Below are 27466 nucleotides of genomic sequence, written 5' to 3' on the forward strand. Positions count from 1 at the left end.
ACCATAAGCTGATCATCAACCAAGATTAAAAGTTAGACTATTGGGAGGGGGCCTTAGGAGGAAGACTAAGTAGCGCAGTAGTGGACACTGGGTTCAAATCCAATCAGAAAGACATAATGAAAGTCTCCCGTCTGTTGGCTGTTAGGATCCTATATGAAATTAATGTTAAGTCTCAGCACAGTTTGTAGGATTAGTTGACAGTAATTGGCGATCTCCGTCAAAGGGGCCACAGGATGGCTGGTACAGGAAGTGGTGCAATAGTGGACGCTGATGCAGTAGTGAATGCTTATCTGGGGATAGAGCTGAGCTGCATTGTTGAGACAGAACAGAGGAAGCTTTACTATCCATCTAAACATCGTATCTGGGAATAATCCATTTTCTAGCTACTAATACGCCTCATCTTGATGATGACAAAATTTACCAAATAAAAAAAATCAATGTTACAGACAGAGTACAAAGTCCTAATCAGCTGTGCAGAGAATGGTCCAGGCTTCAAAATAAAAATACCACAAAGTGCAAATACCACAAGCTCCAACTTCACCCCCACTACAGCAAATGATGATGGAAAGATCTAAAGTCCTTCCAATAGATGCAACTGTCACTTCTGAAAGTCAGTTTGTGTCCTTTTACTCAGAGTGGTCAACCAAAGAACCCTTCAAGCAAGTCTGTCTTCTTCCTCTCAATTGTTAACCTCAGTACTCCTCCAATGACTTATACTTTAAACAAAAACGCTGAATTTGCAGACACAGAAAGATTGAGCAATTCTCATACAGCTGATTGCACTGCAACCCTCAGCGCTATATTAAGTGCTGCACAGCATTCGTCATATAGTCATAATATTGACTAAAATCACATTGTTGATTTCAGTCTTCTGTTCCATGCTAAAAAGTCTGCACTTGGAAAGGGTTCAATCTTCTAATCTGCATTTAGAAGCCTATATAGTCAAAGTAATGATCTTAATCACTACTTTATGTGATGAACACTTCGCAGTACTCAAATAGTGCTGAATGGCCCTGTGTGTGAGTTACAGTGCAATAAGCAGTATGGAAGTTACTTAACTTTTCACTTTCATACTGCTTATTGCACTGTAACTCTCACACAGAGCCATTCAGCACTTCGAGTGCTGCAAAGTGTTCATTACATAAAGAAGTGATTAGGATTGTTATTTTGACAATAAAGGCTTCTAAATAGTTATTTTATACTTAAAAATAACTTCAAGAGCTTCACGTTGACACAGTTACGACAAATAAGCTTGTTTCAAGGACAATTTAGGATTCTGCTTGGTTACACCTTTAGAGTATTTTGGGGATAGGTAGCATGACACAGCACTACAATGGCAACTGTGAAGGCTGAGGAATCAAAAGCTCATTCTTGTGGTTGCTGAGACAAAACGCAAGCCTTCCACAGTCCACAGAATCCCCAGAAATTATGGTTAGCCTTTCTATGTACAAAAAGGGTAGGATCTGTCCAGGAGAGAATTCCACAGGCAGAAATGGGGTGTAAAACATTGCTGGCAGGTTTCAAACTGAATGTTGAGCTGCAGCTGCTATTGCTATTTGCAGCATGGGAACCAAGTGTCACTCAGACTAAAACTGCATTGCATAATACAAGACTACTAAATTTCAAAACATTAAAAATTTGTAAAGCTCCTCTGATGCAATTGTGAATTGTTAAGCTCAGGTGTTTTATAACAGACAATAGGAACATACCATCAAATGGCAGAAATTCCAAGTTCAACATTAGATGCTTTTGTGACCTTACTCTCGCCTACAGTAATATTCTGTGAAACTATACTAGGGCCCATAGGGACTGACTTTTGTTTCATTGTTTTTTTGGGGGTGTGGTTATATTCAAGGATTTTACCATTTTGAGGGAAGATGTATTTATTCTCATATTTAAACCTGTATTTTAAATTGTAAAATGAACACTAATAATGAAAGAAATTGACATCCATAACAGGAAATTGACTTTAAACTTAAGTGACCCTGGTGGACGTGTACTTACTTAGCAAAGAAATACAGTCACATGGTTTAATTCATCCAGTTTACAGTACATCAGGGCAATGTGATAATGACTTACAGGAAAGTGGTTAAGGAGTGCGCGCCATACATTATTTTAAACTGGCGCATTGCAAAGCCTGTTCAAAGAAAAAAATCACAATTCCCTCACTCAACTAATAAACAACCATACTGTTTTAATATACAAGAGGGTAAGTCACTACACTGACACCCTCTGTGACCCACAGGTCCTGATTCAAGCCTCCATTTTCCTCCTTTTGTTACATTACATTTTTTGGTTAATATTTGTATTCATCAAGGTCAGGGAAATAAAATATATTCCATTTTCCCCCCCATTCAGTAGCAATAGTGACCACTCCCAGATAAGATAAAATGCAATCAGATTCAAGGTATCCCATACATTGACATACCTGAACCCCAACCTCAGAAAAGCGAATATGAATATTTCTACTTAGCAGACCAGCCACCCTTACAGCACCTCTTCAGTTAGAGAATAAATGTCTTCCTCTTGATAATTTTAGTAGGGGGGGGGGGGGGGGGGGAGCCAGTGTTAGCGCAAAAAGAGAAATCCAATTTTGTACCCATGCTGATTTTTTCACTAAAGCAGGAGGAATTTTACTCCATTGGTGTCAACTTTTATTATCGACTAATATCTACTAGTAACTATCAAACATGTTTTACATAGAACTGTTATAAGCTAGAGAGAAAAGCAACTTTCCACTGGCATGTAGGCTCAGCCCAGGCCCAAAAGGTGAAAGGATAGTGTGCTAACTCTCTGCAGAGCTCTTCTTCACTCATGTTTCACTGAAATTATTCATCATTTGAAGAGATCACAATGGAGAAGGAGGAGAAAAAGTCAAAATGAATGACCAGAAACAATTAAGAATTAAGACCAAAAGCACGGATTTATAGTGGAGCAGGTGAGTATAATTTGTAAGTGAGAATAATCTTAAAATAATCAGGTCACTTACTGAACAAGATGGTATGGTGAAACATGGCAGGATTAATGTAACTCCACAACGATACTGCATATCGCGATAATTGTAAATGATTATCAATAGCACAAATAACTTCCTGGGTCTCTCTGGGTAGCTAAGTGAGTAAATGCACCACCTAATGTGATTAGGGTTGCCATCTCTGGTTGGAGGCATTCCTGGAGGTTTGACCACGTGACATTCACAAATGTCATTCACAAAAGGCATTTGCCTTATAAAGATTGGGTCCCCTGTAGTTGAGTACTTTTGCTTGTGGTTTTGCACCAGCAGCTGTTGTGTGACAAATTCCAAGAACTAGGAGATCACCCGCGGGTGGGGGAAGAGGGACCGCCGAGGGCGGGGGAGAAATTTGCAGAGGGGAAACCAGAAGTGGGAGGAACTTTGATTCCACCCGTAACTAACGGTAACTCACTGAAATTGTACTGACAACCAATGGTAAAGTGGTAACACTCAGATTCACCTCACAGCCAACAGTAACACAATAACTCACTGATAGTCTATATGTAACTGGTAAGTAATAGGTGTAACGCCCCAATATACTGTAACTAGTAGTAATCCTATAACCCACTGATATTCACCCTGAAACCATAGCCAGAATCCCCCTGCACTGTACAATGTGAGGTCAGGCTCCCCAGATAATGCCACTTTTAACTGGCCTGATCTCTCTCCCTATCTCCTTGGACTCTGGTTCCATGTGAAGGTGACCATACTGAACTGGGAACGTCAATGGGAGCTAATCTGTACTTAGACTTCACACTTGAAAACCAGGCGGCACAGACCGACCTGAACCAAATCAACAGATCGCACATAGGGCAATGAGCTGAGTGTTTGGGGCACTTCTCACAGGGCACATCGTCCTAAACTTAGTACACCAGCATTTCTAAACCACTTCCTGAGCTCAGACTCAATAAAAGAAAAGTTTTCATAGAATTATAAAAAGTACAGCACAGGAGGAGGCCATTCAGCCCCTGGTGCTGGCCCTCTCTCCTGTAATCCGATTCCCCCTCAAAAGATGTTTTCATATTCCTCCTTTTCAAATATATATCCCATTCCCTTTGAAATGACGTTTCAGTCTGTACCTCAAAAGCCACATGTGGTGAAGTAGCCCATGGTCTAATAGCCCTTCGTTCAAGAACTTTCCTCCTCCCTTCCCCCTTGTTTCTTCCAATAAGAATCCTTAGTTTCCGTTCCCTAGTTTCCCACTCGCCCACCAGTGGAAATAATCTTTCACTATTTACCCGCAGTAAGGTCCCCAGGTTTCACTTACCCCTTTACTGGCTGCTCCTCTCTCAGTGCCGCTCCCACCTTGCTACTGCTGGACCTGGCTCTGCAGCCCCCTCCCGACTGCACTCCACGCGATCATGGCTCGGTGGGTGACATCACTAAGCTGGAGGCTTCTCCGACAGCAGCTGTTAACGTCACGGGGCAGTGAGGGGGGAGGAAAAGAGAGAGGCGGGGGCGCACTGCGTGGTGGGAAATTTAAATTGCTGGTCTCCCGGGCTGCTGGAGGCAGCACTTGGGGGAGTTATTCCCGATTCTGGGAAACTCCCAGCTATTCCGAGAGGGTTGGGAACTCTAAATGTGATATTGAGTTAAGCAGATGAAGAAAGTTCCAGATTTGATTCCTGACGTGCAGAGTTATCCTATCCCAGTGGGGAGTATTACAATTGGCCTTTGTCTAATGGCTACAGAATTAAAAAGTTATTTAGGTTTCTTATTCCTGATCTTGACCTAGTAACTCCCGCTGGAAAGTTTGCATATGTGGATATCAGGCAAAGACAGTATTAGATTCAGGTATGATGTCCTTCACAGTTAAACAGCCACTTGGGTGAGATACCAGAAGACTGCTGTTGTCTGAGAATTTATAACCTGGCATAAGTCAATGCCTTCAGGAGGGTGGAGAAAATGGAAAATAAAATTATTTGATGACATCCCAACTACAATCCATGTGGATGGCCATTATAATGTTAATACAGTAATCGCTTGCAGTGTTTCTAATAGAAACAACACCAGACTTCCACATCTTAATTAATAGGAAACCGGCACTAGATACTGGAAAATAAAAGAACGACAATGGAATTAAAGACCAACCTTTGAAAGGTCACAATTCACAAAATTGAATACTTATGGCACAAGTTTCTTCATGGAAATATCCTGATGGTGAGCAAAGCAGAACTTTTATCCAAATACTTTTAAAAATGCATAAGAAACTAATTGATGCCTAACCAAATATTTCTATTGACATATTGACTTTTGTCTTGAAGGTGCGAAACAAAAGCAAGGAGCTTCCTTGTAAGGATGGAGGACAAGAAAAAAAAGAGAAAGAAAATAAGAAATTAAGACAGATAGAGTATTGTATAGCACCTTTCACAACCTCAGGACGTCCCAAAGTGCTTCACATCCAATGAAGTACTTTTGAAGTGTAGCCACTGTCATAATTTAAAAAGAACAGCAAAAAGAAATTAAAAAGAAATTTAAGAACAGCAAAGGCTATTCTCAAGCTCCTCCTAGCAGACAAATTACATCACAGCAAAAGTCTGGGAATAGGTCAATTCGCCTAACTGTCATTTCAGTTTGGGAACTGTGCATGTGAGTCCTGCAGAGTGCTCAGCAACCAATATGTACTATAAAAGAAAGTTTTTCCCACTGCAATTTCAATTTAATTGGTTTAAGAATACAACTCAAAATACCATCATCAATCTAGCTCTTGCTAGTGGAACAGCTACACTACAGACACTGTAGGACTGAGACAGCACCTGAAACAGAATATCCTATAAAGCTATTTGTTTTGAAAATAGGAAAGTTAGATTCATTTATTTTCACATAAAAGGGTATTTACCAATTTCATTTTTCCTCTTCACTGCTCTCGCCATACCACAGGTCATTACTGGCCAAAAAGCAACCTATTCTTCTAAAACTGCTTTAGAACTGGAAAACTCTACATGGCACGAAGCGTGCTGACAATACAGATCACAAGAGCTCTTATAATCTGCTCCCACCATACAAGATATGATGGTTTTTTCTTCCTAATCCAGACGAGCACACCCACCTCCCTCCTCAGCCACACACATATACAGAATCAGACCGTTCACAACCTTGACATCCTGCTGGACCCTGAGCTGAGCTTTAAATGCCACATCCTATCATCAGGATAGCTTACTTCCACCTCTAACATCGCCTGTCGCCACCCTTACCATAGCCCCTTCAGTGCCAAAACACTTATACATCCCTTCTGTCAATTCTAACTCCCTCCTTGCTGGCCCCCTCTACAAACTTCAACTTGTGCAAAACTCTGTCGCTAGTGTTTTGCCCTTCGCTAAATCTCGCTTGCCCATCCGCCCTCCTCCACCATCTTCGCTGACCTTCATTGTTTCCTCATTGAGTTTAAATTCCTATCCTTGTCTTCAAATCCATCCATGGCTTTGCCCTGCCCTACCCTACCTCTGCAAACACCTCCAATCTTATAACCCCTATGGAATACTCCATTCCTCTGACTCAGGACTTCTGTTCATTCTTGCCTTCTTTTCCACCTGTTATTGGTGGCAAATCCTTCAACGCCTCAGTCCTATCCTCTGGAATTTCCTCTGGCAGTTTTATGCTATTGACTCACGTCCACTAAGAATGGATTGAAACTGCCCAAACTCATTTCATTTACAGCTGGCAATGAGAAGACTTGCATTCCATCAACCTGGCCTAGATTCAAATCCAAATGCAAGATGTGAAACTACAGTGTGCTAATCTATGGTGTTACCTAATCCCGAATTAAGCTTGGTTCTTACCATGCTTGTTCTTGATGTTGAATGTTATGAGACAACTTGATGGAATATGGTTTCATTGATAAATAATTGCATTTTTCTGTAAAACAACTAAAATTCCAACAAGTGATTTAAAAAAACCTAGAGGTAGTCAATGTTTCTCATGAGCTTTTCAGTATATTCTTGCAAATAATTGGTTCCTTTGATGTTGTAAATTTGTGAGAGAAGATAGCACTGAAGTGATGCACGTACAAGGATGCAACCACTGTTAACAACTGACCCCACAACAAAAGCAATACACAACTGAGACTGTAGTAGTGTATGACACCATTATATTTTAGCACATTACTGGGCAGCAACACATATAAATATATAACCACTTCAAAAATGAACAAATCACATTTTTTTCAAAAAAGCTGCAATGGGAAGTCGGTGGGATCGTATTCTGGAAGGATGAGATCAAATGGGTGTAAGGGCCATCTGATCCTATCTTGAGATCCTGTTGGTCAGTTACATAGTAACCATGATAGAGGTATTAATACCCCAGACCAACCGATTCTGTTGGCTGAAGGATGATGAAAGAAACAAAAACTGCACAAAAGTTAAAAACGGCTGTATTCCCAATAAAAGTTTGGTTCTGTATACTTCAGTTCTATTTCTTAATTCCTTTACATAATCATACTCCAGCAGGCAGGCAAACATGTATTACTCTTCTACATTATGCTGACATTAGGATGCTTCTATCTCTTGCATATAAAAGTAACTGTATACAATGTATGTTTATTCTCTGTTGTTTAGTCATAAACAGTTCCCTTCCATTTAAAAATGCAGTGCATTCTTCATTACATCACCTGCAAGACTTTTCCTATTTGACATAATTTTCATATTTTTTCAGACATAAATCCATTTGTTTTATAACATATTCCTGACAATGAATTGCTTAATGATCAACAAATTATTTCTCAATAAATCAGCAGAAATGCCAAAGCCATTCATTGTTTTTGGAATAAATATTCTGGTCATCCAGGGCAGGGACGTTAGTGCTGGGAAATAGAACACTTTTCATTTCAGGCATCCCGTCTCAGCACCATGCACTACCAGGTCAGGTATTACGCAGTCAGATACACAGATAAGCGCTCTCTAATGTAACCTTTACAATGCATTCTATCGCATCTGTGTCACAATTATCCACTAACCAACTTGGTGCCAAATTAAGGGTAGTTTTTGTGCTGTGAGCACATGCCCACTTAGAACTGGACTGATCCTGCCCAAAGTCATTTCACAAGGGACCTTTACTGCCAGCAGATAGAGAAAATCATCCCATTAATTTAGGTGAATTTGGGCGCAAGTCCCACAGATTTTCATTCATCTTTTTATCTGAGGCTTGAAGTGTATCGTCAACAGCTCCCATGTGCACAGGCAGCTGAGGAACAGGATAAGGCCCCATTTTAAAAAAAAAATTATAACAAAGTTCTTTGCCTTGTTAGCTTCTGATTAACTGAACGACATAGTAGTACAATTCAAGTTTATGCTTACAATTCCCTACATGGCAAATTACTGATCGCAGTCATGTCACTGGAGAAGGTGCCAAAAAGAGGCCAAATAACTCACCAACAGAGAGGGTCAGAAATATCAGTTGGCAAGACACACTGTCCCACTCCAAATGCACCTACCTCTTTGTGGACAGATCAAGAGCAAGACCAGATCCCTAGCTCACCTATCAGTGCACAGTCAAGAATTCAAAAACAATGAAAGCAAGGAGCAGTTACTGTTTTAGAGACTAATCTAATCTTGTTGTTCAGGTGACAATTAAAGCCATGTGAGCTGTGCTGTCGCAGTTTAAAGCCTCAATTAAGTTCCCTTGTTATAATCGCTCACAGAAATCACATACAAAAGAAAAATAAACAAAATCATGCCAGGTCTTCAAAGGGTAGATATCCTTTTGAAAATGTGTCACTACAAAGTCTAACTAAACACCAATCAATAATAACTAGGGAGACATGCTCCACATGCTCGATGTCAACAAAACACACCTAATTCACCTCATACACTTCAGCAGTCATGGACATTCATCCACCGACCTTCGGGTAAGCGTACTCCAAGGCGGCCTTCGAGACACACGACAACGCAAAATCGTCGAGCAGAAATTGATAGCCAAGTTCCGCACCCATGAGGACGGCCTCAACCGGGATCTTGGGTTCATGTCACGCTACACGTTACCCCACCAGCGAACAAATGTTATCTGTTTTTAATATAATGGGTCATTTGCTGGCTCTCTCTGCCTTCCGGATGTTTCTGCCTCTCTCTGTGTTTTTTTTTTCTCTGTTTTTTTTCCCTGTTTGTTTTTTTGTTGAATGTGTATTCGGAGGTTCTGCAGGTAACACCTCTCTGTCTGAACACGGTGATTGCCTTGGCAACGGGCAGTTGCAGGGGCAGTCTGTAAACACCATGTATTATTGTTCAATATGTATAAATGCATAGGCTTCAAGGAGATCTTGAAACATTTGCCTGAGGAAGGAGAAAATCTCCGAAAGCTTGTGAATTTAAAATAAAATTGCTGGACTATAACTTGGTGTTGTAAAATTGTTTACAATTGTCAACCCCAGTCCATCACCGGCATCTCCACATCATCACCTCATACCGGTTGCTTAAGCATGAGACGTTCAACTAATGGTTGTTCTTTAATGCCAAACGCCTAACATAAGAGCACCCAGTTCTCATTCAATGTAGTTCATTCCTACATACTTATAGCTGGATTTGATCAGGTTTGACTATATGATATTTGACATTAACGTGTCACAAGCGATTGTTTCTTTCATCAGTCTTGTTTGGATCTCTGTGACAAATACATTATCCAAAGATATATGCAAACTCAATCAGGTGTAATTACCTAAATTATATCCCCCCACCCCACCCCGCCCAATAAAAACCCCTGTCAGTGCAGGTGGATGGTGGAAAAACTCAAACGACTTTGCACAATGCTCAGTGCAGTCAGCGGGGTGAAACAAAGCCGCTGCTGCGCCCAGCACCCACCTCACTCAGCCACAAAGCAGTTGCGCACCCAAATTAACTCCAGCTTCAGCCCTCCGCGTCTATCACCTGTGGCACGGCGCAGACTCTAGCCTCGGGGCCGGCGGGGGGGGGGGGGGTAGCTCCCTTCATCTCCGGCCACGGTTTAAGGCCGCGACCCGCGCTTCGCGCCGGCCTGTCAAGAGCCGAGAAACGCCCATCATCATGTGTTGTAACAAGAAGACAAAGCTTCACGGGCAGCCAGACACCTCAGGCCGGGGGGACCCAGAGGCCGAGGAGCGGGACAGCTGCTCTCTCCCCCCACCCCCCTACCTCCCCTCACCCCGGGTGGGGTGTCAGCGCATCTCTCCCGGGGGGGAGGGGAGGGGAAGGGTTCGCTTCGACTCGGCGAGAGAGGAGTCTCGCCATCAGCTGACAGCTGCGGCCTCAGTGTAAACAAACCCGCCGGGTGTGGCCTATTGACAGCCCCATTGCTCGCCCTCCTCCTCCTCCCCGCTCCTTACCTGTTCGCTGTCCCGCCGCCACTTCACTCCCCCACTCCCGGCACCGCCGCCGCACTCTTTCGTTGCGTCTCACTCACTTCCGCTGCAACGCGAGCCGCCGTGCGCGCCCTCACTGGGAGTGTAGCGATCCGCCGCAAACAGTGCCCCTATTGTCCCGAGCGCTGGCTGGAGCTCTGCTTGAGGGTGGGATTAAGCTGCGCAATATTTTTTTTCTTGCTTGGAGTCAGATCAGCTGCACCACAAATCTAGTTCAGTATTTTCAGAGTGGGATGAAACAGTTAAAAAAAAAAGTCGTGAAAATAAACTAACCCTAAGGTGAGATACTAATCATGTTTACTAATAGTCACTAATAAATCCAATAAGGAATTCAGCAGAAACTTCTTTACCCAGAGAGTGGTTACAATGTGGAACTCGTTACCACATGGAGTAGTTGAGGCGAATAGCGTAGATGCATTTAAAATGAAGCTAGGTAAGTACATGAGGGAAAAAGGAATAAAAGGATATGGTGATAAGGTTAGATGAAGTAGGGTGGGAGGAGGCTCACATGGAGCATAAACATTAGCATAGATCAGTTGGGCCAAATGGCCTGATTCTGTGCTGTAAATTCTTTGTAATTCGAAAGTGTTATGTAACATTTTTTTGTCAAACAGTTGACAGGAGTGTGCAATTTACATTGACATGCATCATTGCATTGCCAAAAATGGCATCTCATTGCTCCCACATTATGCTATCAGGACAAAAAAGTCACACTGATGTTTTGGCTTATCTCCTTCCTTGTTAACAAAGACAATGCCTCCTTAAAAGAGCATCATGATGCTGAGTTAGTCTCCTCAGTTGAGGCAGGCTGCAATTTGACTTTTTGTTTTAATTCTCAGGATATGGGCATCTGTGGCAAGACCACATTTATTGCCTTCTTTAACTGCTGCAGTCCTTGTGGCGATGGTGCTCCCAACCCTCCAGAATTGTCCTCGAGTCTTTAGGAATTAAAAATTAATCTCCTGGACACTGCTGCAAGCAACCCAGAAGAAACATCATAGGGGCATTAAAAAAATTGAATGTTTTTACATTTTCTTTGAACACTTTCATTTATTATTTATAAAAATATTGGAGATGGGTGAAAGGGCTGTTTGATTAACAGTCAAGAATCATCCAATCAGGTAATAAAGAGTCTGTTCACTTTCTAGTTGGCGTGGGCATTGATGTGCTGCTAGGCTGGACATGTCGGGCGACCAGTAGCGTGAGTGTGGAGATGGGGCGGTTGGGCGCTGGAGGCCATGTGACGAAACCTCCTGGAATACCTCCAACAAGAGTTGGCAACCCTATATTAGGTAGGATATTCCAGTATTTTGACCTAATGACAATGAAGAAACAGTGATATACGTCAGGATGGAGTCTGACTTGGAGGGGAACTTGAAAGTGACATTGCCAACTGACATTGGGCCAGGGAGGAGAAAATCATCCAGATTCAGTGACTCCTGCTGCAAACAAAATCTATGCTTAGCTATGATGCCCACCATGGTGAAGCAACCTGCCAACACCCATTATCCAGGTTCACACACGAATAATGAACTTGGGTGAGATCACAGAGAAAGCCTGTAAAACATACTGCAACACAAGCCACTGCCTTCAAAAGAGCAGGAAAAAAATTAGGATGTGGTGCAAAGAGCATCATTTGGTGGTGAAAAGTTTGTACACAAGTTCAATTCTTGAGACAGATCAGAATAGTATGATCTGGGTACTAAGTATAAAAGCTGTCAGGTTGGCTATCAAACATAGTTGGTAAATGCTACCTCTGCTGCAATTCACTTTCTACTTTAGTTTTTAAATAAACTTTTATTTAGGAAGTAGTACATTTTTCAGTAGGAGAAGGATCTTTACAAGTCAAGTAAGAGTGTTAATAGTCAGAAAGTTACAATAGGATTTAAGCACAGGTAGGGCAGGAACGAGCAACTGTAACTGTAACAACTAAACAGCAGAAGCAGCATGCTATAAACAGAGCTATGCAGTCCCACAACTAATGGATCAGGTCAAAGCTCTGCAACTCTGCCACATCCAGCCATGAATGGTGGTGGACAATTAAGCAACTAACAGGAAGAGGAAGCTCCATGAATATCCCCATCCTCAACAATGATGGATCCCAGCACATCAGTGCAATAGTCATGGCTGAAACATTTTCAACCAGAAATACCGAGTGGATGATCCTTCTCAGCCTCCTTCTGAGGTCCCCACCATGACAGTGCCAGTCTTCAGCCAATTCGATTCACTCAATGTGACATCAAGAAACGACTGAGTGCTCTGGACCCAGCAAAGGTTACGGACCCTGACAACATTCCAGCTGTAGTGCTGAAGACCCATGCTATAGAACAAGCCCCACCCCTAGCTAAGGTGTTCCGGTACAGCAACAACAATGGCATCTACTCGACAATGTGCAAAATTGATCAGGTATGTCCTGTCCACAAAAATCAGGACTAATCCAACTCAACCGACTACCGCCCTAACAGCCTACTCCCAAACATCAGCAAAGTGATGGAAGGAGTCGTCAACAGTGCTATCAAGCGGCATTTAATCACCAATAACCTGCTCACCGATGTTCAGTTTGGGTTGCGCCAGGTCCACTCAGCTCCAGACCTCATTACAGCCTTGGCCCAAACATTGATACAAGAGTTGAATTCCAGAGGTGAGGTGCGAGTCACTGCCCTTGACATCATGGCAGTATTCAACTGAGTGTGACATTAAGGAGCCCTAGTAAGATTGAAGTCAATGGGGATCAGAGGGAAAATTGTCCAGTAGCTGGAGTCTTACCTGGCACAAAGGAAGATGATTATGGTTGTTGGAGGCCAATCATCAGCCCCAGGACATCGCTGCAGGAATTGCTCAGGGCAGCGTCCTAAGCCCAACTATCTTTAGCTGCTTCATCAATGACCTTCCCTCCATCATAAGGTCAGAAGTGGGGCTGTTTGCTGATGATTGCACAGTGTTCAACTCCATTCGCAATTCCTCAGATAATGAAGCAGTCCGTGCCCACATGCAGCAAGACCTGGATAACATCCAGGCTTGGGCTGATAAGTAGCAAGTAAAATTCATGCCACACCAGTCCCAGGCAATGACCATATCCACCAAGAGAGAAACTAACCATCTCCCTTTGACTTTCAATGGCATTACCATCGCCGAAACTGCCACTATCAACATCCTGGGGATTATCATTGACCAGAAACTCAATTGGACCAGCCATATAAATGCCATGGCTACTAGAACAGGTGAGAGGCTGGCTATTCTGCGGCAAGTGGCTCACCCCTTCTCTCCCCAAAGCCATTCTACCACCTACAGGGTACAAGTCAGGAGTGTGGTGGAATACACTCCACTTGCCTGGATAGGTGCAACTGCAACAACACTCAAGAAGCTCGAACATCCAGGACAAAAGAGTCCTTTTGAACAGCACTTCACCCACTAGCTTAAACATCCACTCCATCCACTGCCAGCATACCGTGGCTGCAGTGTGTGTATTATCTACAGGACGTACTGCAGCAACTCGCCAAGGTTTCCCAGCACCTCCCAAACCCGCGACCTTCACCACCCAAGAGGACAAGGGTAGCAGGTGCATGGGAACATCACCTCCAAGTTCCCCTCCAAGTCATATACCATCCTGACTTTGAAATGTGTCACCGTTCCTTCATCGTTGCTGGGTCAAAATCCTGGAACTCCCTACCGAACAGCACTGTGGGAGAACCTTCACCACTCGGACTGCAGCGTTTCAAGAAGGCGGCTCATCACCACCTTCTCAAGGGCCCATGGAATCGAGAGAAAAGTAAGGACTTGGTTAGGAAGCTGGCTGAGCGAAAGGCGACAGAGAGTAGGGATAATGGGAAGGTACTCACATTGGCAGGATGTGACTAGTGGAGTCCCGCAGGGATCTGTCTTGGGGCCTCAATTATTCACAATATTTATTAACGACTTAGATGAAGGCATAGAAAGTCTCATATCTAAGTTTGCCGATGACACAAAGATTGGTGGCATTGTAAGCAGTGCAGATGAAAACATAAAATTACAAAGCGATATTGATAGATTAGGTGAATGGGCAAAACTGTGGCAAATGGAATTCAATGTAGACAAATGTGAGGTCATCCACTTTGGATCAAAAAAGGATAGAACAGGGTACTTTCTAAATGGTAAAAAGTTAAAAACAGTGGATGTCCAAAGGGACTTAGGGGTTCAGGTACATTGATCATTGAAGTGTCATGAACAGGTGCAGAAAATAATCAAGAAGGCAAATGGAATGTTGGCCTTTATATCTGGAGGACTAGAGTACAAGGGGGCAGAAGTTATGCTGCAGCTATACAAAACCCTGGTTAGACCGCACGTGGAGTACTGTGAGCAGTTCTGGGCTCCGCACCTTCGGAAGGACATATTGGCCTTGAAGGGAGTGCAGCGTAGGTTTACTAGAATGATACCCGGATTTCAAGGGTTAAGTTACGAGGAGAGATTACACAAATTGGGGTTGTATTTTCTGGAGTTTCGAAGGTTAAGGGGTGATCTGATCGAAGTTTATAAGATATTAAGGGGAACAGATAGGGTGGATAGAGAGAAAATATTTCCGCTGGTTGGGGATTTTAGGAGTAGGGGGCAGAGTCTAAAAATTAGAGCCACACCTTTCAGGAGCGAGATTAGAAAACATTTCTACATACAAAGGGTTGTAGAAGTTTGGAACTGGCTTCTTCAAACGGCGATTGATACTAGCTCAATTGCTAAATTTAAATGTGAGATAGATAGCTTTTTGGCAACCAAAGGTATTAAGGGATATGGGCCAAAGGCAGGTATATGGAGTTAGATCACAGATCAGTCATGATCTTATCAAATGGCGGAGCAGGCACGAGGGGCTGAATGGCCTACTCGTTCCTATGTTCCTAAGGGCAATTAGGGATGGGCAATAAATGCTGGCCTTGCCAGTAACACCTGCCTCCCGTGAATAAAAAAATAAGCAAGTTGCACCTACTCAGTTGGGAATGGAGGAAGAACGAGTGTGCTGAATCATGATCCCTACTGAATCTATCTTTATATTATAAAAAATAAACTGAGTGTTCATTTTGAGCAAGCTGATTGGCCCATAGAATATGAGATGAGCAATGATCAAATCACAAGTCAACATGGGTATCCTTCATTTCCCCGAGGGAGGTTTTCAGCAAATATTATTTATATACCACTGCATTTTTTTTGGTCCAGAGAGATCCCCGTTTCCAATCAGTTTTTAGATCTTCAAAAGCTATATTATTGGATCTTGTGTTCCAACAGTTATCCCTCTCTTTGTTCAATGTCCCTTTTCTACTATGACAACACACCACAGCAGTGTATCAGATTCAGTAGAGATCATGCTTCAGCCCACTATTTTTTCCTCCATTCCCAACTGAGTGGTATCCTGGGTGCAGTGTGAGAGGGTGTGACATTACAGTAGAAAATTATATGAAGTGTATGGTACCCTGGACACAGTAGCAAGCTGAGAAAGAGTTTGGTAAGAGGAAGAGAGATTGTAACTAATGGTTGTGTCCATATGAAATTGTTTAAATATTTTGATAGAAAATTAAAAGCACAATCAGAGAAAAAAATTGATAGCCCCTTCAAACATGCAGTACCCCTGACACGTGACAAGGGATGGGGGAGATGACAGCCATTCAGACAGTCGATCTCCTTTGGTGATATGAATGAGCGTGGTGCTTTAGCCAATGCATCAGCACATTTCATACCCACAGAAGAAAACATTTAGAAACATATGAGCCCCGCAATACCTCAATTGGTAACAAACTCCCCAGTGTAACTGTTAGAAAAATATCCAGGAATGAGATCAGGCAACATATTTCTGTATGTGTGCATATTTGCTAAAAAAAAATCTTTGCAGCAACTCATAACCATTGCCATAGCAACTATAACCAGATGACTGCAAGGTCACAAATTTATTTAAACAGAAAAATCTGCTTTTATTTCTCACAGAAAGAGGAAAAGTGAAAGAATGAGAATCTGAGACAGTAGGATACAAAAATGAGAATGAGAGCAAAATGTGCAAGAGTCATACAAAGGGCAAGCTGGAAAACAGAAAAAGTGAAAGACAAACAGAAAGATACAGGGAGGAAGATAGGAAGAAATTGATTTTTTTTCCCCCTGTTTATTGGCCATTTTGTGGTGGATTCTGGACAGACGATGGAAGGAAGTCGGGCGCCAGTCCTAGAGCTGATTCCCCGCCAGTCCATGACTGTTACCACTTTCCTTCACTCTAATGTGGCTGGAGCATGGCACCCACTGGACTCCCGCCCAATGCATGCAAATTTGATTTAAATAAGCCCCTGAAGCGCAGCAGTAGATTTTCTTCCACTACTGTCTATGGGCCACCTCAAAAAACAGCTGTATAAAAGAGGCATTGCTGGTTGTTATTAATTAGATGGATGTACTGTTAAAGGCCACCTTATTAGGATAGGGCACTTGGTCAAACTTTTGTTATTGAAGAATTGTTTTTATTTTGGGCGGGGTTCTATCTGCAGCTTGCTAATAGTTTCTGCTTTGCCGCTGGTACAGTGAAGATTTTCTTTGGACCTTCAGCCATGAAGCACAGCACACGATGATGTTTCCACTGGTGAGTCCTCTGTACCTGTGTTATGAAGAGGAGGTAGAGGAAAGTGAAGAAGGGGAGCAGGGTAAGCAGGCAGCTGAGCCCCTCCTTCAGGAAGAGGTTACCAAGGAAAACCCATTGCGAGCTGTAAGACATCTGTGGCTGTAAGTCTTAAGGGATATCTTGACCTAAATAAAATCCATGCCAACTGCAAAATCAGTCCTATCATGGTCTCCCTTTGGCAACGACATCAACTCATTCATTTGCTGCCATGTAACTCTCATCGACAACTACCAAGGCTGACATTTAAAAAACATTCCGCCAATTCTTTTTCATAGACATGCCCTCACCTTGTCTCAAATCATTCTGCACATATCCCGTCAGTGCTAAAAACTTTTGAAGGAAAACAAATCTGTGTTTGTTCCTACTGTTTTTTTTAATCACCATGCCTCTCCTAGGTGCTTATAATCGTGTACCTTTTCAATCTAAATCTCCTACTTCTCAGTGCTCCTTCTGTGGCCAGAAGCGTTGTAGTGGCTGGCTGATGTTTTCCAGCAGGAGTGCTGGAGGACTGAGGTGGCATCTCCTTTTCTTTCACTGTAGGCCATTTTCCCCTCTAGGAAGTAAGCAGAGAGTGTGAAGGCGTTCAGCTTGCCATCATGTAGCAATCAGGTGTCAGAAAACATTCCTTAATGGGGGTGATCACAGGTATAGGGCACAAGATGACATATCATGTTAATCTTCCATTGTTTCCCCATATGTTTGGCTGTGATTGAAGAAACAATTCCAGGAGAAAGAAGGGTTTGTGATACTTCCTGCACGTTGTTGATAGTGATGAAAGTAGTGAGCGCAAGATGGCTGGAAATGAGAAACATGAATATTACACTGCACTGTTACAAGATATAATTGCCTCCGGTAGCTTGCCTGGCCTGAGGGTGTCAGTGAACTTCTACCAACATTTCATAGTCAAGTGGGGGGGTAACAGAATTTTACAGCGCAGCAGGAGGCCATTCGGCCCTCTGAAAGAGCTCTCTGCCTAATCCCATTCTTTTGCTCTTACCCCATAGCCTTTGAAATGCTTTTTTGCCAAATATTTATCCTGTTCCCTTTTAAAAGCTATTATGGATTCTGCTTCCCCCACCATTTCTGGTCAGGTATTCCATGCCCTAACAACCCTCCACTTAAAAAAAAATCTCCCTACCTCTCCCTTTGCTTTTCTGGTGATGATCTTAAATTGATGCCCTCTAATCACCAGTGGAAAATGGTACCCCCATCCCTCATTTACCTTATCAAAACCCTACAGAATTTTGAAATCCTATCATTTCTTTACACTCCGGGTTGCTGGAGGTGACACTCACTGCTGATGCCACTTCCTTCTACTGGGCCTGAATCATGCCCTTTGGGATCAAAAAGCTGGGTCCTCCTTTGCTGAATTTCAAACAGTAACACCCCAGTTAAAAAGTCAGTAAATTTGTTGGCTCAATGCCCTGAAGAATCACCAGCCTCAAACAACTAAGTGAGCCAAATTGTTTCACACACAAAATGGCTGCCTAGACCCTTTCAACTGCTGTAGCCAGTTTAATGCTGGATTTCTCTCCTCTGGAATTGGGCTCCCTGTAGAGGGTGCAATTAGCATTGGAAACCCATTTTAAATATTTAATTAGGGCCCACTAAAGACATGGCAGGGTGACACTGGCAGACGAAAGTGCAGTCCAAGCAAACTTATGACACTAAACCCGCCATGGAAGAAAATCTAGCCCTTAGGATGGGAGACAAGTAGAGCGATGGTCACGGGAAGAAAAAAACAATTTCTTTTTACTTTAGTCTGTTTGCGATGTCACAAAAGATCAACTAATATTTTTTAATGTAAGTTAAAAAATATAAGCATTTTTCTGCATCATGAATTGATGTGCCCTGAGAGGTTAGTTATATTGCATAAGGGAAACTGCGTGTAGTTTGAGTACTGTTCATAATTTCAGAGTTCATTCTGCCTTTAGTTCTGTTGGGGCAGAATTTCTTAAGGATGTTTTGTCCCACTATCAATATTAGTACTATTTAAAACAGCAGATGGAAGAGAAGGGCCTTTATATTTCCCATACTAAGTTCTACAGGTATGATATGAAACAGACTACCTGAGAAGGCAGCAAATTGAAAAGGAAGTGGATAGATAATCAGCAGAAACATTATTGAGGGGTTTGAGAGACAAGAATATTTTTCAGACTTTAGAACTGGTTAGATGGATTACCATGTTTTCTTCTGGTTCTTTTCAAAGTTAAATGTTTTAATTTTAATTAGCAGATTAATTAGAACTTTCTATATTATTATCCAGCAGAGTTTTAAAGAGAAATATTGATGTTTATTTCCTTTATAAGTAACAAGACGACCTGATTTAGATTTTAGACAAATACTAAACTGGCTGAAAGGAAATGCTCTCGTCAATTCTGTCTTCTACTCACTAGGGAAGTGCTTTTCAATGAAAATAATGTACTTTGTTTACATGCATGGTTTTCCAGAACTATTTGACAGTTTTGGGAGCTGTGTGTACTGTTTCAATGTTTCACAAAATGCTTTAATATCACAAAGGACCAAAATAACCTTTGTGCCCATATTGTTTCTGAAGCGGAGTTATAGAAAGAAAGACTTGCAATTTATATAGCGCCTTTCACAACCTCAGGACGTCCAAAAGCGCTTTACAGCCAATGAAGTACATTTGAAGTGTAGTCACTGTTGTAATGTAGGAAATGTTATGGTAAGTTCAGTATCCTACATTAGCAAAAAGGAAATTGTGCAATCTCAAAACTCTTCTGAATGCCAAAAATCACAATGGTTTAAATAGCATTAGCATCTTCAAACATTGCTTGAGTGCTTTAAAATGGATAAATGTAAGGAATCTTACAACACCAGGTTATAGTCCAACAGTTTTATTTGAAAATCACAAGCTTTCGGAGCTTTCGTCCTTCGTCAGGTGTGTCACCTGACGAAGGACGAAATCTCCGAAAGCTTGTGATTTTCAAATAAAACTGTTGGACTATAACCTGGTGTTGTAAGATTCCTTACATTTGTCCACCCCAGTCCATCACCAGCATCTCCACATCATGGCTACTATTAAAATGGATACTGTGAGCTCATTTTGTCAGCAAATAGTAAATATACGCACGTATGTACGTGGGTTTGTATTTGTTTTCAAAAGGGAATTTTGATGATTTTTATATGTAGGCTTTTTAAATTAACCTCCACATGGACTGGAAATCTTGCAAATATTTTTAGATGAGCAAAATATCAGGATGTAACAATTATTCAGATTGGCAGCCTTCTGCAAAGGTCAGAAAGTGTTGTGGCCAACCTACAGTGTCAAGGACCAAAATGAGTTAACTCTTGACATTTCTAAATAAGCACCTTGTGTATATATTTTAATCACTGTCTGAATTTGGCCTTTATTGTTACATACGCAGTACAAATAACAGCTTTGCATATACTGTGCACCAGATCCCAGTTAGATTCAGTTTTTTGTTATATATCTCAAACTATGTTCATTAGCTATTCAAATATAATGCCCTACAAATATGATGTTTCTTCTTTTCTTGCCAACTTTCTCCACTCCCCTCCTCTCCAGTAGGCACTGGCTCCTTGTTGATACATGGTTCCAATTGCCCTCCTGTACCTTGCCTATTGCCATAATTCACATATGAACCTTGATAGTGAATGTTGTCAGGTTATTTGACTATGGGAAATGGCAGCCAAGCCTGATCCTGGCCTCACCTGTCTACAGATGCACATACTGACAGGGGTCAATGGACAGCAATCAGGAGCAGGGATGTAAGGTGGTTTCCCTTTAGTTCATGAAGAAGCACTAAGGTCAATTGTGGTGGCCCAACCACCACCCTTGTTGAGATCAGCTTACTCAGCAATTGAACTTGTAGCCTTCCTGATCTGAAAGGCTCAGATACTAACTGGGTAAACTCATTGAGGTATTAGGGGAGGCATTGATTTATTTCCCCATTTTTATTTTCATGTTTATGATGAAATTTGGTGTCTTTGTTCAGCTGCAATTAACATAAGTAGCAACAACATGGTTTAGTGAGTAAATGCACTGCCGTATGGACCAGGAAACTCAGATACAACCCCTGTTCTATGCTGAATTTGCAGAGCTCTACCAGAGCTGTGGTAGAGAACTGCAACTAGCTTCTGTGTCCTGACCACTGCTGGAAAGTTTGCATGTGTGGACATGGAGGAAGGACAGGATTGGGCCTGCTGTGATTCCCCCATGGTCAAATAGCCCACCTATACTCACAGACTAGGCTCACACATGAAAAACAGCTACACAGGAAGCTATGTAGGAAGTCCATGCAGCAGTATCTCAGAATAAATCAGTGCCTTCAGAGGAGAGGGAGAGAAAACTCAGGGGGTGGAGAAAGAGGAAAGAACCAAGTTACATTCAACAGATCTTTGTTAAACGTTCATCCAACTTCTGTTCCGTAACATCGGCCATCTCTGGGCTTGGCTCAGCCCATCTGCTGCCGAAACCTTTATCTGTGCCTTTATCACCTCCAGACCAAACTAATTCCAATGCTTTCGTGGTCGGCATCCCATCCTCCACCCTCCATAACTTCAGTTCTGCTGCTATCCTATCCCACACCAAGCCCACTCAACCATCACCCCAGGCTCACTGTTTCCCACGCCTGAAGTTTTAAGTGCTCATCATATTTAAATCCCTTCGCAGCCTTGCCCCTCCCTATCTCTGTAACTTTGAGAACTCTGGCCTCTTGTGAATCGACCAATCCCTTCACCCCACCACTGGCGGCTGTGCCTTGCATCGTCTCGGGAATTCCCTCCCTAAACCCCTCCGCCTCGCCACCTCCCTCTCATCCTTTAAGACCCTCCTTAAAACCCATCTCTTTGACCAAGCCTTTGGTCACTGCTACTAATATTTTCCTCTTTGGCTCAGTTTTATCTGATTATGTGTAGTGCCTTGAGACTTTTTGCCATGTTAAAGGCACTACATAAATTCAAGCTGTTGTTTTTGACTCTACCAGGTTTCTTAACACTAGTCAAAATGTAATCCCAAGTGTGCAATGACATTATGTCAACTCACGTGTGTATGTACTATGATTAATTTTTTTTAAAATGAAAATACATTTAATAATTCTCTTGGCAGACTTTGACATTCAGTAGAGAATGATTTGTTCCAGCAAAAAGGTTCCCCAAGGCTCCCATATAGCAGAATTTCATCCTGTGTCTGATACTAAGAACCAGCATTCACGCCGCCCGCGATTATTAGTTTGTAAAAAAAACCCAGCAATTTGTGGCAAAGAAGAGATACACCACGAGTTCTGATTCGCCACAAATTGCCTCGCAAAACCGAAAATATTGGAACCTCACTGTGAGGCTCTCCATTGACATTCATTGCGTTTCAAGAACTTGCTGGGTTTGCGCGTTAATGCAAATTATATCATAAGGACCCTGTTAATGATGTGATTTATGGGGGTTTTTTTATTCGTTCATGGGATGTGGGCGTCGCTGGCGAGGCCGGCATTTATTGCCCATCCCTAATTGCCCTTGAGAAGGTGGTGGTGAGCCGCCTTCTTGAACTGCTGCAGTCCGTGTGGTGAAGGTTCTCCCACAGTGCTGTTAGGAAGGGAGTTCTAGGATTTTGACCCAGCGACAATGAAGGAACGGCGATATATTTCCAAGTCGGGATGGTGTGTGACTTGGAGGGGAACGTGCAGGTGGTGTTGTTCCCATGTGCCTGCTGCCCTTGTCCTTCTTGGTGGTAGAGGTTGCGGGTTTGGGAAGTGCTGTCGAAGAAGCCTTGGCGAGTTGCTGCAGTGCATCCTGTGGATGGTACACACTGTAGCCACAGTGCGCCGGTGGTGAAGGGAATGAATATTTAGGGTGGTCGATGGGGTGTCAATCAAGCGGGCTGCTTTGTCCTGGATGGTGTCGAGCTTCTTGAGTGTTGTTGGAGCTGCACTCATCCAGGCAAGTGGAGAGTATTCCATCACACTCCTGACTTGTGCCTTGTAGATGGTGGAAAGGCTTTGGGGAGTCAGGAGGTGAGTTACTCCCTGCAGAATACCCAGCCTCTGACCTGCTCTTGTAGCCACAGTATTTATATGGCTGGTCCAGTTAAGTTTCTGGTCAATGGTGACCCCCCAGGATGTTGATGGTGGGGGATTCGGCGTTGGTAATGCCGTTGAATGTCAAGGGGAGGTGATTAGACACACTCTTGTTGGAGATAGTCATTGCCTGGCACTTGTATGGCACGAATGTTACTTGCCACTTATCAGCCCAAGCCTGGATGTTGTCCAGGTCTTGCTGCATGCGGGCATGGACTGCTTCATTATCTGAGGGGTTGCGAATGGCACTGAACACTGTGCAATCATCAGCGAACATCCCCATTTCTGACCTCATGATGGAGGGAAGGTCATTGATGAAGCAGCTGAAGATGGTTGGGCCTAGGACACTAGGTTCTGACATGCCAATCTTTGGAGGCCCAGAAAGGGAATAATGAAACTGTGGCCTCTCACTCCCACAGGTAGTAATTTGTTCCTCGAAGTTTTTTTAAATTTAAAATGTTTTTCTTACTTTTCCTTCCTGTCTCTTTTTCTCTCTTTCCCTCTTTAATTTGATTCTAATTCACCCTATTTCCTTCTCTCATTTGCTCCATTTCTTTATCCTTTAGTTTCATTGGTTGAGATGGACCATTGGGCCCAACATTCCTGAGGTCCCAGATGGAACATTGACATCGCTGCGCTATTATCAATTCACACTTCCAGCACTTTACGGCGCAAATATAAGTGTATCTGAAGGGTGAGTTAAAAAGTCCAATTCACGTCGCTCACTATGAGGTGCGTCATTCCAGCAAATCCTGCGACAGTAAGATATATATTTACTTGAAATGAGCCACTTATAAACCAGCATCTTCAACTGCTTTTCACACCACCTGTTGCAATATATTTATCGCTTTCTTCCAGATTTACTTACAATGCTGATTTATAAATACAATATGCCATTATATTGAGAATGATGTGAACTGTATATATGATCTTGCAATCAGTGATGTATATAATTGATTGCAGTGTGTTATGTGTATATATTATTGAAGTCAGTGTATTATATATCCATTAATGCTATGTATTATTGTATATATATATATAATAGGCAACAGTTTTAACTACTTATCACTGCAAGGATATTGGTCAGTTGAACTCAGAATATAGCACTTTCCTTTCCCCTGCAGCTGTACCGAACATTTTTGGAATCACTAAGACCAGGTTCTGCACCAACTTTGCAGTTTATGGAAAAAAAGCATCATTCTAGAAAATTATATAAATATGTTTCATTATATACCCCATTTGTCAAGCTGCAGTGTGTTTACTAATACTGCTGTGGGAGTTGCTGATGCAGCAATCAGGGGCTTTTGTGAAGTTTTTAAGCTCATTCTGACTGTTGCTGTCCGACAGGTTTACGTTGGGGAGTAAAACCACTTTTAACTTAGGAATTGGTCTTGAGGATGTATTTCAAGATTGGACATTATTCAAAACTATTACCATATGGTATCACATTAGAAATCTAAAGGGGCCTTGAAGGACTTTTCCCCTTCATTTGCTACTTGGCCGTTATCATCATTTGCATGTCTGTCAGTCACCAAGGTAATTAGTATGTGCGATCACACCATGCATTTTATCTTATAAAAAGTAGACAGTTTTTGGCCTCTGCTTTGACTACAGATTCCCTTATTTTAGATGAAACTCACAAGAGTTTAATGGAAGTTGGAATTTTTCCACAAAAAGTTAAGCATAACACAACAGAGAAGACTACTTTTATTGAAACTATTTAGAGACAGTTTTCCCCATGACTTTAGTGAGTAATTGCACCAAGTGGTGTAGCAATTCGTCATTCAGATCCAAAGGTCTCGGGTTCCATCCCTAGTTTTTGCTGAATTAGCTGATTGCAGCCATGGTGCTACAATTGATGTAATCCTGGGCTAGCAAGGACAAAAACAGGCACGGTTCCTGCTCCTGATTGCTATTCAATAACCCTAGTAGAAGGTGCATGGCTGAGGGCAGGGTCAGACTCACCTCCCATGGATAGCCTGCTGCCACTCATTATCTAAGCTCACACATGAAGACTGGCTCATTAGTCGAGGTACTGGAACGGTAAGACAGCATGGCGTAGCACCTTCATAACAGAAAATTAGAAGGAAATGAAATAGTTTATTGCATTGCCTCTTCCTACCCAATTTTATTCCCACCTCTCTCCTGAAAGCATTGCTGGGATATAGTTCCATGGTCATCTACAGCCCTCTGGAACCTCACACTAAGTGGCCTGCATTCATGTAGGAGCCTAGAAAATTGTGGTATGGGGTGAGTTAGAAGGCTTTTTAAGCATGGAGGGCATATGGGCCAATCTTGTCACCATCCAACATCTACACACACACTTTCCAATAGTGGTCATTGGATGGTGATCAATGCTAGCCCAGGGGAAATGAGGCCAACTCTAGCAGCCCATCTTTGCTCCATCTAAGATCAGCTAGCTCAGCACGCATTGGGAATCAAAACTAGGACATTCTGGTTTATATGGCTTAGTAATGCTATTTTTATTGCATTTTATGTTCTGTGTAGGGTTAGTTATGTCGTGACATCATGATGGTACCACACTGCAGGTAATTCAGAAATACTGCACTAATTGTACATCAGTGGTGTATATGCTGCAATTTGTGGTACAGAATTACTGAAGTTGCACTGTAACTAGGTTTACCTATATTTTTCACAGATTCTGGGATTTCAGATGAGGGAAGATTGTTTCAAAATGCATAGCGGGAGTTAAATGAACAGTTGGACTCATTTTTGACTTTAAAAAAACCACACGCACCTTCTTCCCTCCTTATGCATCATTTTTTAAAAAAAAGTTGGCCTAGCCTCATCGGTTCCGTCTTCCCCAACCTTATCTTCTGGTCAGTATAATAAACAGGTTAAAAACAGCATGTCTGTTGTGCCTGTTAGTTTACCCAATCACCTAGGAAACTGGGTCAGCCTGTAGATGGGTGGAAATTCACAGAGGCCATTTCTGCCATCTGAGCAATCTAAAATGGATCCTCAGGTGGGACAATTCTGTGCAGACCTCTTACCCAACAGTTAGAAATTACAATGATCAGAGAGTGTTCTGAATAATTAAAGGAGGCTATTTAAGTTTAAAAAAATGTTCAGGAGATTCAACATAGATATTCCATCTGCATATTTTTGCATTTTGTAAATCAATCGGACACTGCTTTGGATTTACACTCCGTACAGTGTCAAACTGAAGTGGTGCGAGACTACTTCTTCCAGGGAGTCTCGCTCCACTTCGCACTAGAGTCAGATCTGGCCCAGACTCTGGATGTACACTGCAAATTTAGCATTGTTATGAAACGAAACACCAATGCTAAACTTGCAGGTCTTAGTAGTTAGTAAGCCAGCGATTACAAACTAATCATGCGGTTTTTAGTAGATCACATGATCAATATTCTAATTTCAATCTATACAACTCAGTGTGTGACTGATATATCTGCCCTTACGTTGTTTGAATATATTGACATCACAATTTTAGGGTTTTTGTATTAGCTATTCTCTCAGGTTCAGCATCAGCGGTCACTCCCGTAAGTGAACCTCCCTTACAAACTTTACTGTATATCTAGTTAACCAATGGCATAACGCAGGGATCACAACAAAGAACCCTTGCTTTGTGTACCAGCTATTAAAAAGCATCATGTGCCGCTCCTCTCTTTATAGAGAGTGGACTGAAAAGCACTTAGTCAAGATGAGGCATAACTTCAGACCAACAACTGGCATATTTTACATAAAATACATGAACAGTTTTCACAGGATGAATAATTTCCCTATGGTCCTCAATTCTGAAAAATAATAAAGACGCAAATTACTTAACATGGGCTCACTTCTCTAGCTAAAGGCAAGCTGGTTGAGATTCTTAAATCAGCTTGTGAGAACATTGGTCACCCAGAGAGAAAGTGAGAGAGGCAGAGAGAGAAAGAAAGAATAAACACTCTCTCAGTGTACTGTCCCCCTTAACCGTAAGATAAAGAGCTTGGCCCGCTGAACTGCCAATGGTGGGACTAACGGAGAGAGGGATGCACAAGAGCAGAAAGTTTGGGGGATGCAGAACTGGGGGTTACAGAGATAGGGAGGAGCGAGGCCATGAGGAATTTGAACACAAGAATTAAAATTTCAAATTTGAGGCATGAGGGACCAGGAGCCAGTGTAGGTCAGATTGCACAGGGATGATGGACTAGGGGCAGAATAGAATAAAAACAGCAAAGTGTTAGATGAGCTGAAGTTTAGGGAGGGTGGAGAATTGGAGTCCGCCCTGGAGAGTATTGGAGTCAAGTTTGGAGTTGACAAAAACATGGATGATGGTTTCAATGGCAAATTGGCTGAAATGGGGCGGAGGTAGATAATGTTAATGACATGGAAGTAGTCAGTATTTGTGATGGAGAGGATATGGGGTTGGAAGCTCACCTCACGGTTGTATAGAACCCTGAGGTTGTCAATATTCCAAGTCAGCCTAAGATAGTGAC

The 27466-nt window shown here is 42.3% G+C and overlaps 1 protein-coding gene and 1 long non-coding RNA gene across 2 annotated transcripts in view; one reads left to right on the forward strand and one right to left on the reverse strand.

The window, feature by feature from the left end:
- rab5b (RAB5B, member RAS oncogene family) overlaps window positions 1-10408 on the reverse strand; it is a 62789-nt gene extending 52381 nt beyond the window's left edge. The window contains exon 1 of the mRNA XM_067987819.1: window positions 10302-10408. The gene's annotated coding sequence lies outside the window, so the exon portion shown is untranslated. The remainder of the gene's footprint in view (window positions 1-10301) is intronic.
- Window positions 10409-10539: 131 nt separating this feature from the next.
- LOC137323345 (uncharacterized) lies at window positions 10540-23696 on the forward strand. Its single transcript, XR_010963359.1, has 4 exons — window positions 10540-10616; window positions 11486-11629; window positions 16884-17057; window positions 23576-23696. It is a non-coding gene; the product is annotated as an uncharacterized lncRNA (long non-coding RNA).
- Window positions 23697-27466: the final 3770 nt, after the last annotated feature.

This window comes from Heptranchias perlo, chromosome 7 (assembly GCF_035084215.1).
Source record: "Heptranchias perlo isolate sHepPer1 chromosome 7, sHepPer1.hap1, whole genome shotgun sequence".
Classification (NCBI taxonomy): Eukaryota; Metazoa; Chordata; class Chondrichthyes; order Hexanchiformes; family Hexanchidae; genus Heptranchias; species Heptranchias perlo.